This window comes from Borostomias antarcticus, assembly GCF_949987555.1.
Source record: "Borostomias antarcticus genome assembly, chromosome: 23".
NCBI classification, from domain to species: Eukaryota; Metazoa; Chordata; class Actinopteri; order Stomiiformes; family Stomiidae; genus Borostomias; species Borostomias antarcticus.
The window spans coordinates 14,090,664-14,108,503 of NC_140256.1; positions in this window are offsets into that span (position 1 = coordinate 14,090,664).

Here is a 17,840-nt window from a genome sequence, read left to right on the forward strand (position 1 = left end):
TGGCGTGCTGAGGGCGGGTTCCTCTTGTGATGTCTCTGGTTTGAATAGTCTGCCTGACTTCCCCGGGCAGAGGAGGAGCGTCAGATTAATTATACATGCGAGGTGGGCTGAGAGGTCCCTGCAAGCTGCTGGGGAAAAAGCCAAAAGTGCAGTCAAAATTCAAAAACAGAGATCTGCCCGAGAGCTCACCAGATTAGATATGGAACCTGCAACCTGGATGAAAAGAACAGGCCAAGCCCACACAGTCAGAGCCAGAGTCTGGCCCATCTCTGAAGGGTCGTCGGAGAGGGGGAGGCAGAGCACTCCAGAATACGCAGTCCCAGGCCTATGGGCTGTTAGGTCTTAGGTCAAACCCTTTGGACGAGAGCAGCTAGATTCTTCTCCTCCATCACTCTGCTATCCATCACAGTGTGCAGCAGGTTAACTGCCGGCGTCATGTCACCCCCCCCCCCCGCCCAGCCCCTGACCTGTAGTCTGGGAATCCTGCTCCATCACCCTAGGGGGAGCCGTTCTTAAGGAAATGTATGGGCCTATGATCCTCTGGTTTATAAATAGCTGTTCTTCCTAGTTCCATCTTCCTCTGCATCTCCATAGTCTCAGATCGATAGTGTCCTTTCCTTGCAGCATATCCTATCGAATAATGTCACAGAGATGGATAGGCCTGTGTTCATTCAGGTAGGTTACCCACATAGGTAAGAGGTCTGAATGGGCCCCAGCTTTCCCATCTCCTCTGTTAAATAAGGAGGGAACGGAGGAAGCTACCGTCTCCTGGGGAGGAGGCAGAGCTTGTCCTTGGCCTTGCATGACTCATAACAGCTGGAGCCAGTGTGAAAGGTACCGGAGGCATCTTGCCTGTGATTAGCCTGCTGACACAGATTGGAGTCTTGGTTTATCAATCCCGTTGTGCTGATATCTACCAGACATGTCTCAGCACAGAGAGGCCTGACCGCAGTCTTAATCGCCATAGGGAGCTGGAGAAGAGTATGAATTGAGGGGCTGGTTTACACTGGAGACCTTGGCATTTGTAGGCCTATGGTCTGTCTTTGCTCTAGGTTTAGCTTTTGTTAGGGGCCAGGCAGCGTAGCTGCCGGAACCCTATTGTTTTTGCCTATATTATTATTATTATTATTATTATTATTCTCTATCTTCCACTGAAGTCTGACTTCCCGTGGACAAAAAATCACCAAACTTTGCACATAGCTCCAGTACTATACCCAAAGTCCTCAACCTGCATTGTAGGTCAATAAAGCTGAAGGTGGCGCTACAGCAACAGCAACAGTCTAAAGTTTAAAACTTTAAAAAATCATAACAAATCAGCCATAGGTGCTATCACTGTAAAACCACCATGTCAATGTAGTCCCAAGTGAGACAAAACTTTCATACGCTCTGACCTTGCAGGAATTTTGAAGTCCATCACTCTGATTTCTTCATAAACTGTAAAACCTATCAAACCTATATACTCCCACATTTCTTGTTCAATTGACACAAAAATGTATATACTGCATCTTCAGACAGTCCTTACCAAACGATCCTCACAGATTTTTGAAATATGAAAAATTGAGCCCAGAGCACATCAAAAAGTTTTACTGTTAACAGTTCTGTATACAGCTCCTATTAATTCTCGCCAAATCAATGTCTGATCATCCTCATAAAAAGTGACAACATTGGCCACATATCCAAGATGTAGTGTGATTTTGTTTCAGAATTCTATCTCAAAAATTTAATTTTTAAAAATATGTTTAATTCTGTCCTCTGAAACCAACACTTCATACAGAGAAAACTACATTACCCACAATCCAACGCAAGCTCCACGAATCGGAGACATCGCTGTTGGCAACCCTACCCAGCCCCCGCCGAGGATTACAATGACTAAATCGACTGATTGGCAACTGACTGAGTACACAGCTGCTGAAGTTAATGTTCAATTATGAAGAAAAGCAAACAAAACCTGTAAAAATGTATAAACATATCTCATCCCACATTTTTCAATCAATTAACACCAAACTTGCTACACTGGATCTTCAGACTGTAATTCACAAACTCATTGACCAGATTGTTGAATTATCAAAATCGAGCTTAGAATGCATCAAAATGTTTTACAAATGTTTTACGATACGATACGAATGTACAAAATGAACATTGGCATGTCAACTTTCTTGTTGTCCTCCTATTCTCTCGCTTATTGCTCCTAATCTTGTCGGAAATTGCCTGGCCCCGCCTCATCGCTGCGTAGCAGCTTTAATTTGGCTTGTTTTTGTGCATGGCAGTAAGACAGCACCTAGAATAGCGTTTGTCCGGTTGTCACTCCCTCCCTCCCTCCCTTACTGCGGTCAATGTTGACCTGCAGTTCTCTGTTGGCACCACAAGAGACAGTAGTCCCAGCACACCAAAATAAAGGAGGACACCAAAATCAACATTGGAATGTTGACATTCCTCAATATGAACAAACTGGAACTGTGATTAGTCTCATGTAGTTGCAACTTGCAACAGGCTGTTGCCCTTTTCCCTGCCCTTTTTCTACTGCTGCTAATGTGCCCTGGTTTACCTTTATTTAATGTTATTTAATGTGCCTTGGTTTACAGAACTTTATGCCTGTCCTTGTTCAAAACAAAGATTTATTTATAGTTTATACACACTGCACAGACAATATATTTTATTTATTTATAGTTTTATACTTGTACTATCAGCAGAAGGGTAATAATTAAAAGAGACATTTTTAATGAAGTTTGTTCTTTCTTGTCTTGCTAGATTTAAAAGCTGATGGCTAAATATACCATAAGAGCCATTTTATATTCATGCAATTAACCTGGTTATTTTTAAAAAAAAGTAAAAAAAAAGTAAAAGATTAGTCGACTAATCGTTTCAATAATCGGTGACGAATCGACAATTAAAATAGTCGTTTGTTGCAGCCCTTAAGTAGAGTAGCGGTGAAAGTATTGGACTGGAGATCGGGGTTCAAGACCCGATGGGGAGTATACCCCAAACCTCCACATGTTCATCCTTTCACTCCAACCTTTTCCCAAATAGCACAGATATCGGTCCTCCATCGGAATCAGAACATCAATCCGCTGTAGTGCTTCTACTGGGGGGTGTCTAGAGGGGCACGGTTGTTAAACAGCTGGAGAATTTCTGCTGGCGAGTCGGTAGCGGTCTCTGAGCGGAATTACACTCGCATTCGCACACGCTGACGCCCTGCCCTGTCACTTTTCTGATGGTAAAACTCATGTGGACCTCTGTTGGGATACCATCGGAATTCCGCTTGCATGGCACGCCCTCTCCTGTCCCTTTTCCCATGGTGGAACTTAGTTAGGATACCGTCAAAATTCCGCTTGCAACCGTCACTGGAGGATAGTCTTGAACAACCTAGTCACTGACAACCAACTCAACACGACGCCCCATTATCATGTAATCTCTGGTTGTAGGCTATTGGTAGCTAAGAGTGACTGTACTTTGATTTTTATGTTCATTACGTTCTGTTGTCAAGTATGATTTAGTCAACATTCTTGTTAGTTGGCTACAATCGTGTATTACTGGTGATAGACTGCATTTACTGTTTTCGGCCACAGGAGGGCAGCAACAGGCTTAGATAGACTGTGTTCCTTGTTCAGTTTCAGCAATTCAATGAGTATTTGAGTTAGGCTATTAAGTTATTTGTATAAGTATTTCTGTTAATTATATATTATATTTCTTTATTATTTCAGAGACCACACACTCACTGTCTGTTAGTGAAGAGAATTGAAAGGTCAAATAATGCTTATTAAGGGTTTAAAAAGTAGTAATATTGTCACAATACTGCGGACAGCTTGCGTGCAACGAGTGCAATTATGCTCTCCTCTCACTTAAGAAACTGGGCTCAGCATCATGATCACAAGTTTATACAGTTTACATATTTTTAAGCAATGGTAGTGTCTACTTTTCATGTCAGTGAGTCTAACAAAATTGTTAATGCATGGGTTGTGTCTTTTGTCTTTTCCCACGTGACCTTCATTCCTGTCTGGGCTGATCAACGACCACTACGTTCATGTGATCTTTAATAATACAAGTGCAGAGGTAGTGTTGTTTTCTCTTTCAATGTCTAGTTAATGGAGTAAACAGTGAAAAATTCACCAAGGGGTGGATCAGGATCTCCTTCAATTAGGTCCTCAGAATTTTAACAATCAGGGGCCTCATTTATCATCGTAGTTTACACACAAAATGGGGGGGAAATGGTGTAAAAAAGTGTGTACAAATTTACAGTTTTACACCATTTTGGGGATTTATCAAAGGAAAAGTGTGTAAAGTACACATAACAAAAAGTGTGTAAATTATACATCCTTCAGACATGGTATACCGTGTTTTACACGTTTTTTTAGGACAGGGGGAGTTGGCGAGACAGGTGGTGAGCCGGTGAATTGCAATGTGTGAGGGAGAGAGGGAAACCAGGCCAGGTCCAGCCTGGCTTATGTGTGTCGGCTGGCTTGTTTCTGTGCAGGACTGGTAGGACGGTAATGTCTGATAAATAAAGATGGGTCTTGTCACCTGGACACATCAGTTCCAATGCTTCCAAAGATAATCCAGCACAATGAGAGCGGGATAGCCAGTAAGCTCATGGGCTCACAACAACTAGCAGCAGCTTCCATAACATTAATGGTAGCGGTCAGTGGCTAAAGCAGTTACACTGATGATTCCTGTAATGTTAGCTATTTTGCTGCAATGGGTTCAACTTTTGTTTCTGGATAAAGGTCATGACTTGCTGTTTTGCACTTCCCTTTAGGTGGTGAATAAGTAGACCAAGGACACAGTGGGTTATTTGGATATTTACTAGGATCTTGATATTATATTGATATGAAGCTATGAAAGTAAAGGATTTGCCCTTAGAAGTAAATTGTAATTAAAATGGTTCTTAGCTAAGTAACCTAAGTGTAGGCAGACTTGAAAGGCCAATTGTAATAATATCATGAATGAACAATTGTAAACATAGTACTCAAGAGAATAGGTAATACTCAAGTCTTGATTGAAACTTTTCTTTAAAGCTTTATTAAACATACAGACGTACACATTAAAAGTAGACATAAGTTGTTATTTTGCATGTGCATGTTGTGGTTGTGACCATCTTTGTAAAGAAGAGAGGCATGTAATGCACATGTATACAGTAGTGCAGAGTCAGTTGTCTATTGTATAGACAAGGTGTTCAATTGCTCAAGTGTTGTCAGGTGTTGGTTCGAGTGTTTGAGTGGTGCATAGTCAGTTGTCTATTGTATACAAGGTGCAAGGTGTCACGTGTTCACTTGTTGGTCCAGGGGGTGGCATGTGTGCCATTGTTATAATGAGAGTGAGGGCCTATGTATAGTAGCCTGGTACGACCATCCTGTTCTCGCGAGCTCACATTCTGTTTCACTAACGCAGAACGGTCTGGCCTTCGCCTCCTCCAGAGCGACTATGCCAAAATCCAGACCATACCGGGCCAATCAGGGACTGCGTTTTAACTGCTGTCACGCCCCACAGTGGAAAGCAGCCACTGATTGGTTCATGTCCCTGCTGCTTGCTAAACAAACATGGCGGCTCCCGAAGCAACGAGTGGTAACGTTAACGTTAGAAAAATAAACGCAGCCATAAGTACAGTTATTGCAGAAATAGACTTAATCACAACACTTAAACAAGAACAAGAGTATGCACCAGCGGCATTTCTCGGTGGAAGAGACGTTTTTGCCATTCTTCCGACTGGATTTGGAAAAAGTTTGCTGAACGCTCATTGGCTGAAGGTGTTTGTCTGTCAAGGCAAGTACCCCCTCCCACATAATCGCTCTCTATGGGGCGAAGGCCAGACCGATATTGCGGAGCGAAGCAGTGAGCTCTCTAGATCGGGATTGTCATACCAGGCTATATGTATAGTACAACCAGAGTACTATAAACGGACAGTCTTCTTTTGAGCTGCTGGTTGGCAGGACTTGAATCAACGCCTGACAACACTTACGCAATTGAACACCTTGTCTATACAATAGAGAACTTACTCTGCACTACTGTATACTACTATACAGTATACTTGACATGTTATGTAATTGCACTGCCTGTATCATGGACACAGTCACAGCCAGGGCTGAAAATTAGTCACAGCCAGGGCTGAAAATTAACACCCGCCAATGGGGGGTAAAATTTCCATTTGGCGACTAAATTTCAGAGGCTATACGCCACGCTGGCGGGTAAATGTTTGTACCAATAGAGTCATGTAATAAATGATGCGTGCGATGTCGCCACATAGACCGGTGTTCTGTTTGTTGTGTGTTGCACTTAAATAGCTCCCCCGCTGCACCAAATAAAGTTTTCAGTCACATGACTGTTGCGGAGCCTCGCGCACTAGGAGACTGGTGACGCGAGGCTACTCGCGCACAGAAAATCGTTCCCATTTACCTCAGAGGACGCGCGCTACTACAGTCGACACCTAGGCATCGAATTAAACTAATTTATTTGAAATTTTACTTTGGCCTCTTCCTTAAGCATGTATTCAACATAATACTATTATCTGAATGAAAAGTACTGAAACAGATGTATAATGTGACAAAAAAGGCAATTTATTATTTTGGCCGGTAAAAAATATACTTGGCCGGTGGACTTTTTCATCTACCAGTCCCCTTGGCCGGTGAGCCAAAAAGTTAATTTTCAGCCCTGGTCACAGCCATCCATGATCAGATACTGCTGTCTGGTCATGTCCAGTCCGGGTGGGGCTTGCACCTGAAGACCATCTTTGGGGGGGCTGGACATCAGCGTTGCACAGCAGCCGACACCTGACTGGTGTTGCATCACGGTGTTCTCTGGCCTCAACCACACCAGGCTTCCCAGCATCAAAGCTGCAACAGAACAGAAGGGAGATTAAAATGTATGCATGATGCATTAAAATAGTGCATTAAAATATTGGCCACAAATACAATACAACCATACCATGTCCATAAAATGGAATAGCTAATACATGACAATGATAATTACCTGAAGTGCTGGTAACTCAATGTTTCGGAGCTTTTTGAAATAGCTATTCAGATGCTGGTGCCAGTTGTAGCTTTCAACAAGCACTGTGCCGTCCTCAAGTCCGACAAGCTGTGGGGTGTTGACTTTCTTCACAGGAGCGCTGTCTCTCACCACCCCAGCAATGTCAGTAAAAGTGTCCACTCTGGTCTTCCTATAGCGCTGCTTGATCAAGCCAAAGCACCAGTCAGGGGAAAACTTGGTGTGGCCTGCAATCAGGAAGTGTAGGTCCAGCTTCAGGTGAAGCTTGTGCATGGTCTGCCAAGCACAGTACCACAGCACAAAGTTGTTCTTGTTTTGTCCACTGCAGTTGTCACAATGAAGGTCCACATGTGTTTCTTCAACTCCATAGTTGTTGAAGAAACATAGTTGATGACTGCATTGCTGGCTTGACGCCATCCCCCATGTCGATCAGGTAGTTCACTTGCTTTTATGGTACCTAAACAGAAAAAAAGCTCAATTAATAAACAGAAATACTAATCAGAAGCCATATTACAAGAAATTCCTAACTTGCAGATCCCATCATAATTGTAGGTTATGGGTTACGATTTGCTTAATACCTACTGGAGAAAAACATCCTCTCTTAATCCTTTCACTTTAAACTTAAGACGTAATTACTTACAAGCAGGGGTCAACATTAACTTTTTAGCTCAACAGCCAAATGTCTGGTAGATGAAAAATTGTACCCGCCAAACCTTTTTTTCCCCAGCCAAAAATAACATTTATATAAAGCCTTTTTTTGTGTTGCATAGACATACAGTACATTTAATCTGCATAATAACATGATACGGTGGTGAATAAAAACAGTTGTCAGAGCAGATTCCTGGTGCCACAGCACAGGTGGTGTTGTAGTCCTATCCCCAACTGAAAATATTGATCTAGTGATTAGTCAACGCATTGCTAAATCACACACTACTAAGCTATCCCATAGGAATGAGCCTATAACCATACCAGCTGGGCAAGCTGACTTTGCTAGCTACCTAACCTAGCCCTAATGATATTGTCCTGCTCGATTGCTGTGCAACATATCAACTGACCAGTTGTTAAATGTATTTCACAACACTGGTTATTCTACTCACGAGACAGTCCCAGTCAGCTGACGTTGCTTGCTGTGTGAATAGTTTAGCTACGTACAGTACGTTGTGAGGCAAGTGTAAGCAACTTAGCTTTAGCTTGGCGTGCAGCCAGGTTATGGGTTACTGTTTACTTCAGATATTACTCTACATTTCAACTAGCCCTTTTCAGTCCCGTCGCATTCTGCTTGCTCATGCCAGACAACAGTCCTTTGCTGGTCCATTCACTTTGCCGTCAAAATAAATCGGTGTCGGCCTAGTTAGGAGAGGCGCTCATATTTACAAGTGTCAGATAAACATGAAACTTCACTTACCTAAGCAAAAGGGTCTATTTTAAATAATGCTGGGTTTTGAAGCATCGGCGCTACCATTAAATAACTTATTTAGACGTGTTCTGTCCGCATGAAATTCTTTTTCCGAGGTAGTCTTCTTCTGTGGTGGTGGCGGTGCTTTGAAGCTTCAACCCAGCATACGCTAGGATGCTAGCTAGCTATTCACACTGTACACAAGCACCATCCACATCAACACAGGGGACAGATGTGGACACAGGGATCAGGCTAATTTAAGAAACTGGACCCAGGAGTGGAGCTACTCGGACGGTGCTTAGTGGGCGCGCTCCGCATATCGCAATACGCCTGCGTGGGCACGCACGGCTGGAGACGTGCGGGCGCGCAGGGGAATTGCTTGATGCTCACTGCCCGAGCGCCTCCTGTAACTGTTATGTTGTATGATGCCGTCTAGAAATGACGTTTGGAGTTGTATGATGCCGTCTAGAAATTACGTTTGGAGGCGATGGACAAACGTCGAATTCTGAAGTCTGCCGAGTGAGACCAGGTTGGCTCATTTGCATAGTTAAATTTGGGCTTAATGTGGGTGGGCTATATGGTTGTGTTTGGGCTTGTTGGAGGCGGACTGTGAGATACACAAGTGTAACGGCAGATTTATCAAGGCGAGATTTGTCTCAGCTGTGCTTACATGTGTTTGGCTGTGGTACAACAAGTTTGGTAAATCCGAAAACGGTGTACATTTTTTATCTGTACGGATTCATTTTGTGTGTATCCATTTTGTGTGTATCCACTTTTTTAGTAACAGTTTTACACGCTTTTTGATAAATGAGGCCCCAGAAGTGGGCCTTACAAATGGTTGAGAATCCCTGGTGTAATGTAATTGTCTGTTGTAAATAAATCATGCTCAGAATTTAAAGCATGCCCCGAATTAATGGGTATGAAGGTGTCAGTCCCCTCCTCTCCCTTTCTACTGTCGCTGTGCCAATAAAGCAGAAATGTGTTTCTGAGCTAATATCTTATTTATCCCTCTTATGCTGTGTTCACACCGGGCGCAAATTTTTCCTGCGGTGCGGTGAGTTTACATAGAAAGTCAATACAATTTGCGCGAACTGGGCGGCGCGAATCGCCAAACATTCGCAAAAGTTCAATTTTTTGAACTTTCTGCGTCGGATTCGCGCAGCAACCCATTGATCCCGCGGTGAGATTGGGCGAACTGGACGGCGCAAATTTTCTCGCCGTGCCCGGTGTGAACACAGCATTAGGGGCTACGCAGAAAAACCCAGTCACAAGGGGAACCACTGAGGAGGCACTGCAGCAGGAGGCTAACAAGTACCTGACTCAAAATACTGTAGTGTGAATGCTTGGTACAGGCGCTTTTTTCCAACAATTTTTTATTTTATATAATTATTTTAGAATTTTATCCCGTTTTCATCCAATTTGTTAACCAATTAACCCTGACCTAGTGTCCACCCCTACTAACTGTTGAGGATTCGTCCACAACCTGGCCGGTCAGCAATGTGAAAGGGAGAGACAACTCTTTGACAATCTCAGCTCACAACCGTAATTCCAACACCAGACAGGGTTGCTGTCGTGTGACGAACAAGATTAAAGTAACCACCCTCAGGGAGTGCCGGCCCAATAGGCGGCCCAAATTTGTGAAAAATTGTAGTCAGTAACGTAATCCGATTACCACAATTTAAAAGTAAAGTAAGGGATTACTTTCAGTTACTTTTGGATTACTTTAAATAAAATGTACTGTGTATTTCCCCAGATATAAAATGTACTGTGTATTTAACCAGAAATCCTACATTATTTATTATTTTTCTGTGTTCTAGAGCTGACAACATAGCTAAACAGCAGTTGCCCAGCGCCCGCCCAGTTAGAGCAAGTGTTAATGCCAAGAGGTTAGGGTGCGTGTCATCTTGCCTTGGCTAGTTAATTGCAGTCTGCAAAACACGACACTCGTTGCTAATGTAGCTAACGTTAGGTGTAAACGTCGGAGCCAGCTTTAAACTCCAGATCTAATACATTCTAAGCAGCTGTGATTGGCGCTATTCAGCTATACAGCTTGCCAGTGGACACACAGCCTTATATATTACGGATTAATGGTGCGTTCGTTTGTGGTCGGACGTGGCAAGTCGCAAGTGGCAAAATACCTACCTCCGACCTGTGTGCATTCGAGCTATAGCGAATGATATGATAATGATATGATATGGACATCAGCCGGAAACTGGGGACTGAGAAACATATCTGAATTTGCGATGAGGAAGTGCGAGTTTTATTTAATCATTCCTAGTAGCAAGTCGCAATTTGCCACCTCCCAGTTATAAACGAACGCACCAAAAGCACCCACTGACCAGTTTTCCCAGGCAGTTAGTTATAGCTCTTGAATAATGGTGCGTTCGTTTATAACTGGGAGGTGGCAAATTGCGACTTGCTACTAGGAATGATTAAATAAAACGCTGCATGAACTCACACTTCCTCGTCGCAAATTCGGATGTTTCTCAGCCTCCAGTTGCCGGCTGATGTCAATATCATATCATAATCGTATCATTCGCTATAGCTCGAATGCACACAGGTTGGAGGTAGGTATTTTGCCACTTGCGACTTGCCACTTCCGACCACAAACGAACGCACCATAACACCGACAGGCACTATTGAGTGAAAATAATCTGAATGGGCGCTTGGGTCTGGTTTTCTGGTTGAACATTAGTGCTATACTGTAGAAGCCTACTGCTAGCTAATTTAGCTGTCAGTGGAAGTAAGGTTCACGTTAGCTACCCTAACGTTTGACATTAGCTAACGTTAACTTACCGGCAAATGTTTTTTCAGGTTGGACATTGAGTCCTTGGCCGTCGAGGCAGGTGGCTGGGAGGCATAGTTTACACTGTGCTGTAATATTGTTGGGGTTCTGTGACAGGTAAATAAAAAAAATGCTGGTATTTCCAGGATTTTAATGCACATTGCGGTATTTCTGCCATGATGCCTGTGCTGCTCGCTGTCTGTCTGGCCGCTGTGGTCCAACGAGCACATCAGTGGGAATCTTGTTGGCGCGCTGCGTGCAATTGGTATTACTAGCCTACTTCTTTTTTTTTTTTTTTTAAAGCTATTTTGTAAAACTGATGAGGAGGCGAGGGGTGATTGTAATCACGCCTGTAATCCCCGTTACTATGCAAATGTAACTGTAATCTAGATTACATATTTTAAATTGTACTGTAACGGATTACAGTTACTGTTTTTTTGTAATCTGATTACGTAACGGCGTTACATGTAATCCGTTACTCCCCAACCCTGTATTAGTGTTAGCTAAGCTAGCAAGCTTGCTGCTAGATAATTGTTTTCTTGTTCATTTTGTTTACATTTGAATGACTGAATGGTCTAGGATTTGACGTATATCAGGCCGGTTTGTTTTTGCACTACTGTTCATTGGACAGTTGCACATTGTTGTTGCACAGTTCATTGCATGGCTGTTGGCATTATGTTTATTGTTTACTTGTTTTACACTACTCTTACTGCATAGTTCATTGCATGGCCATTGGCCAATCTAAGTGATCCAAGTGGTTTTGCACTTGATTAAATAAACATCAAACTACAATCTTTTGTAGAATGCTTTATCTTTCTGTTACACAAGTAGATGTTTTAATACTGCAGGTTTGGCCTCCCAGTGGACAAACAGTATGTCAATTTAAAAGTTTTCAGTGTGTCTGCCTATGTTACTGTCTGCTGGAAGTGAAAAACGACTTAAAGGAGTAGTAAAGGGAAAATGCATGTTTAGCCCTGTTTTAAGGTTACTTATGATCATATACAATGATTCAGATCAAAACGTTGACAAAACTAGCACTTTTGAGAAATTCTGATAATTGCTCTACCACCGTTCAGGTCATACAATGGATGTGGGTGGGCACCTTGAAAAATCTTTCAAAAACATGTTAAACTCTCGATTTCAAAGACAAGAAGCTCACAGAGGGGGTAATTGGTGTCCGTTGGTGTTCTGACATCAAATTCGACGCAAAGTATGAATCCTGTAGGGTTTTATTGATCATTTTATGAAATCCATTGACTTGTATTGAATCGACCATTGTAGATGTGTAGATCAATCCGCAGAGGGGATTCAGGAAGCGGAACTACTTACGGTAGCTATTGTTATTGTTTATGTTGCTAGGCTACCTAGTTTGCGGAGGTTTACACACGTATGTGCTGCGACTAAATAGTTCTAAGCTAAATATTTTAAAAAGCCTTTCCAGATGAACTAGAATCTTACTTTATGGCGAATTATATGTCAGAACGCCAACTAACACCTCTACTAAACTAAAGAGTTTCTTGTCTTTGAAATTGAGAGTTTAACATGTTTTGTTTTTTTAATGATTTTTCAAGGTGCCCACCCACATCCATTGTATGACCAAAACGGTGGTAGAGCAATTATCAGACTTTCTCAAAAGTGCTTGTTTTGTCAACGTTTTGATCTGAACCATTGTATGTGATCATACATTATAAGTAACCTTAAAACAGTGCTAAATATGCATTTCCCCTTTACTACTCCTTTAAAGGGAGAGCAGGTGGTGACAAAGTGAGTGAGAAAAGCAGAAAATACTGAATGACATCACAAAAGTGTAATCCTAATGTTAATTTAAAATGAGATATCCCTCTAAATCTGGCAAAAAAAAAAAAAATCCCCCCCGGCGGAGTCCAAGGGGCCCCAAACCAATATCCTGCTTAGGGCCCCCAGATGGACAGGGTCTGTTATCATCGTCTGACAGTAGGCCGGTCTGGTCTAACCCAATAAAGATTTATTACAATACTGAACTGCTTAGGAGCACCTGGTTCCATGGCCTCAGACACTGGGCTGACTGTGATGTAAAACAAGTCCACAAGTTGTTGTTTTTTAAGGAAATGAACAGTATGTTTTGCAGATGAATTATCTGTGTCAGACTGATTGCAGAAACTGGGTGAACAATTAAGTGACCAATTACAAGTCCCATTGATATACTAAACTACAGTGCTTACTGTTATTTTTCTCGGTGTATGCAACTCTGTGTTTTGTTTTCTGCTCCTCCTGTTATTGGTCCCACTCCCAGATTCCTGAGTGGATGAAGTTATAATTGATATAATTTTAAGCATTTTTATTAATATGAGGATTGTGATTTGTTTGTGTCACTGGATGTTATAGAAGTTATGTAAAAATGTGGTTACCTGGTGATGCTGTCAGTTATTGAATTAATGTACAGTAATTGAACATTTGAAATACTCCTGTTTTGAAATTATACCTACAGTATATAGGTGTCTCAATAATTACCCATTATATATTAGGCTATACCTTGCATGTATTTACTAGGTAAAGGTTTAGTAATTGGGGGACTATGAAAGGAAGGGTTCGGATTCGGGCAGAGATCCGCCAGCTCATCCATCAGGGACCCACTGTAGGTCCACTAGCCTTGTGTTATATTCCGCCGGAGGTCCGCCAACTCGTCCATCGGGGACCTGCTGTAGGTCCGCTAGCCTTGTGTTATCTGGGTTTATCCTTTACCTTTGTCCAGAAACAGAAGTTGAACCAATTGCAGCATAATAGCTATCGTTACAGGAATCATCAGTGTAACTGTTTTAGCCACTGACCGCTACCATTAATGTTATGGAAGCTGCTGCTAGTTGTTGTGAGCTCATAAGCTAACTGGCTATCCCGCTCTTATTGTGCTGGATTAGCATTGGAAGCATTGGAACTGATTTGTCCAGGCGACAAAACCAACTTAATTTATCAGACATTATTTCATGTCATCCCTACTAACACAATCCGGTTGCAGGAATGTTGCAGCAACGTGCAATTTAGACATTTGTATGGTCCACTCAACGTCAAGTTAAACATGCATGCAATGCAAACGCGGTATCTGCACACAAGTCACTGCAACGTGCAGGTCCAACGTGCCTGCAATGTACACACAACGTTGTGATTTCCGTGATGATTTCGATGTATATTTCACACGTTGTGTGGCTGTTGTGGCAACGTGGACAGGAAGTAATGTTGTAGTCGTACCTGGCTGCAACGTGGTACAGTATACACGTCTATATATTACTTTGTTACCGTTCCTGCAACGTGGTCTACACTTCCATTGGCTACATTTACAATTTGCATTACAAAAACAAATAGGCTCTTTGCACAAGCTCCACTTCTTCCGGAAACTTTACAGGCACATTTATTTCCTGTCCTATAATATTGGATGGAAATAGCGGTGTGCAGCACACCTGATCAATCACTTCCATCCAATAGTAATTACAGCCGATAAGTAATTAGTGACACGCCACTAGGGGGAGTTGGCAGCCAAGTAGCATTGATGTTTGATGATCTCGTCTGCCCAGGCAGATGCGCAGATGGAAATGGCGGTCAATCATCAGTGTGGGAAACATTAAGCTAGTTTAGGCATTAGCCACTGCCGTGCACAGAATAAATGTACCAGCTGAGACCGTTCGCTTATGTTTCTGCAAATGTTCACGGCGAACAAAAAGCCAGCAGTAACAGAAAAAGGCTTGCAATAGTTTGTCGGAGTATTTGCAACATTGTCTAACGTTAGCCAAGTCCGGGCCTTGAGTTAGCTAGCTAACACTAGCTAGCATGCTAGCTAGCATTAGCTAACGTTAGCTAGCTATCATTAGGCTTCCAATTCCTGAACTTAGTTTAGCGTGCAGGTTGAGTTACTTCTCTGTTTACTTTAGATATTACTCTACATTTCAACCAGACATTCCAGTGAAACCAGATAGTCAAAATAATAGGGCTGCCCCCTGAAAGTCGACGCGTCGAATCATCAGTCGGAGACCCTTAAGTCGACTGAGATTCTTTAAGTCGAGCAGTCGTATTCTACTCCACTGTCAAGGACTAGGAGGTGAACTAAGATCACTCACCTGCCTTGTGATTTATATAGGACAGGCCAATCATTCATTTTAGACCTAGGCTATTACCGTAGCTATTTGTTGGGCTGTAAAAGAAGAGTTAAGACTGATAAAGCAGACGGAAGAAGGCAGGGTGCCCCTCTCCCATCCGCTAAGCGTCTAACCTAGCCTACTATGCGCCAGCAATCATGTGCATTTCCCAAATGGAATATCACACTGCTTTCCTAGATCAATCTTCTTGTATATCCAATGGTAAAAATAGGGTTTCCCATAGACAGCTTGAGCTCTAACGTCTGTGAAAATGCTTTAGTGACAGCCAAAACATTTCCTTGTTGACTGCTGCCCAACGTATGAGCCTATCGCGCAAGCTTTCAAATGCGCAGTTGAGGAGACTATCGTCAAATTGCCCAACCCTAATGTAGGATATGGGAATCTGTATAAAAACATGGGGGCATCCGAAGTAGATGGACAATGCTAGATGAATCATGTTTAACAAGAAAATTTTATTGTGTTTTGAGTTTAAAGTTTCACAGCTTTCCCGACTCCGGCGGTCTCCCCTCCAGCCTAGACATGTGGGGGGGGGGGAGGAACGAATGGTAAATGGACTGCACTTATATAGCGCTTTTCCACCTTAGAGGCACTCAAAGCGCTTTACAATGGCCTCTCATTCACCCATTCACATGGCGGTAGCTGCCATGCAAGGTGCTAACCTGCTCATTGGGAGCAATTTGGGGTTAGGTGTCTTGCTCAAGGACACTTCATGTGGACAGTCGGAGCTGGGATTGGAACCACTGACCCTTCGATCACTGAACGACCCACTCTACCAACTGAGCTACAGCCGCCCCACAACGAATCTCCCGACATGACACAAAATGGATATGAAGACAAAATGTTTAAGATATTGATAACCTGTCTATTAATTATCTCGATTATTGGTGGTCCAAACCATGGACAATGCAAGAAAGAGGGATGGGCTGCACTTGAAACAAGCTATCAAACACATTCAGAGGCAGCGGAGAGGACTTTAGCGGCGCAGAAATATGAGCAAGCCTAATCATTTATTTTGAAACTTTATTCTAGTTTTTTGTTCAAAGGAAAATAATAAACACCAATCAAGGTAAAATAGCCCAATAAAGGCTATTCAAGCATAACCTAAATGGACGAAAGTTCGTTCAGAAAAAGATTGAACAAAATGAAGCATCCCTCCATCTTATTCCACAAACCGATAGCCAGGCTATTCTAGCTATTTAAAAATGCTGTAATTATGTAACTGTCATTCTCGTTGATTTTAAATAGCCTAGCCTAGCTACTCAGAAATGTGCCTCGGCAACAATTGGTTCATTCTATAGGCTACCAATACAGGCCTAACCAAAATAATCACGGAAACTTGATGTCAAGTGATTTTCTGATAGCCAGGAGAAAGAGAAAAAACACATCGACGATTCGACGTGTCGCTTTGAACACCAAGTCTAAGTCGAATCACAAAATCCTGAGTTGAAGACAGCCCTACAAAATAACGTACCTGATATAAAATGGGCACTGCAAACGCGGGCAGTTCTGATGATGTCCTCAGTCCAGTCCGTACGCTTAGGCTGAGGATTCGCCTCCGGTTCCTCTGAAAAGGCCGGTTTCCTCTTGGAATCGAATACAGTTTTAATCCACTAGAGCGCCGATTTGTACACCCGTAGACGCAGCAGCCAGACATATTGATCATCATCATCATCATCTTCATCCGCTTATCCAGGGTCGGGTCGCGGAGGCAGCAGCTCCAGCAGGGGGCCCCAGACATCCCTTTCCCTAGCAGCATCAACCAGCTCTGCCTGGGGAATCTTTAGCCGCTCACAGGCCAGTGCGGAGATGTAGTCCCGCCACCTAGTCCTGGGTCTACCCCGCGGCCTCCTCCCAGCCGGACACGCCTGGAACACCTCCCTAGGGAGGCGCCCAGGAGGCATCCTCACTAGATGCCCGAACCACCTCAACTGGCTCCTTTCTACGCAAAGGAGCAGCGGCTCTACTCCGAGTCTCTCCCGGATGACTGAACTTCTCACCCGATCTCTCAGGGAGACCCCAGCCACCCTCCGGAGAAAACTCATTTCGGCCGCTTGTATCCGTGATCTCGTTCTTTCGGTCATGACCCATCCTTCATGACCATAGGTGAGGGTGGGGACGAAGATAGACCGGTAGATCGAGAGCTTTGCCTTTTGTCTCAGCTCTCTTTTCATCACAACAGTGCGGTAAAGCGACTGCAGAACCGCACCAGCTGCTCCGATTCTCCGGCCAAACTCCCTCTCCATGGTTCCCTCACTCGTGAACAAATCTTCTAAATCTGAGGCCATGGTTCTCAGCAGGAAACCGGTGGCCTGTCCGCTCCGAGTAGGAAATGAGTCCTTACCCCAAGTGAAGGAGTTCAAGTACATATTGATGGTATATAAAATCTATTTGCACTAAAATACTGCTCTAGGTTAGGGTTCCTTGCTCTGAATTCGTCTGTCTCCCCCTGCTGCTGTTTCAAGAATGCGCGCGCATACTTCTGCTGACGTAGGCTGTAAAAGGGTCTATAGGACTGTAATACAACATCACTATTTCATGACGTCATGTTATTTAATGA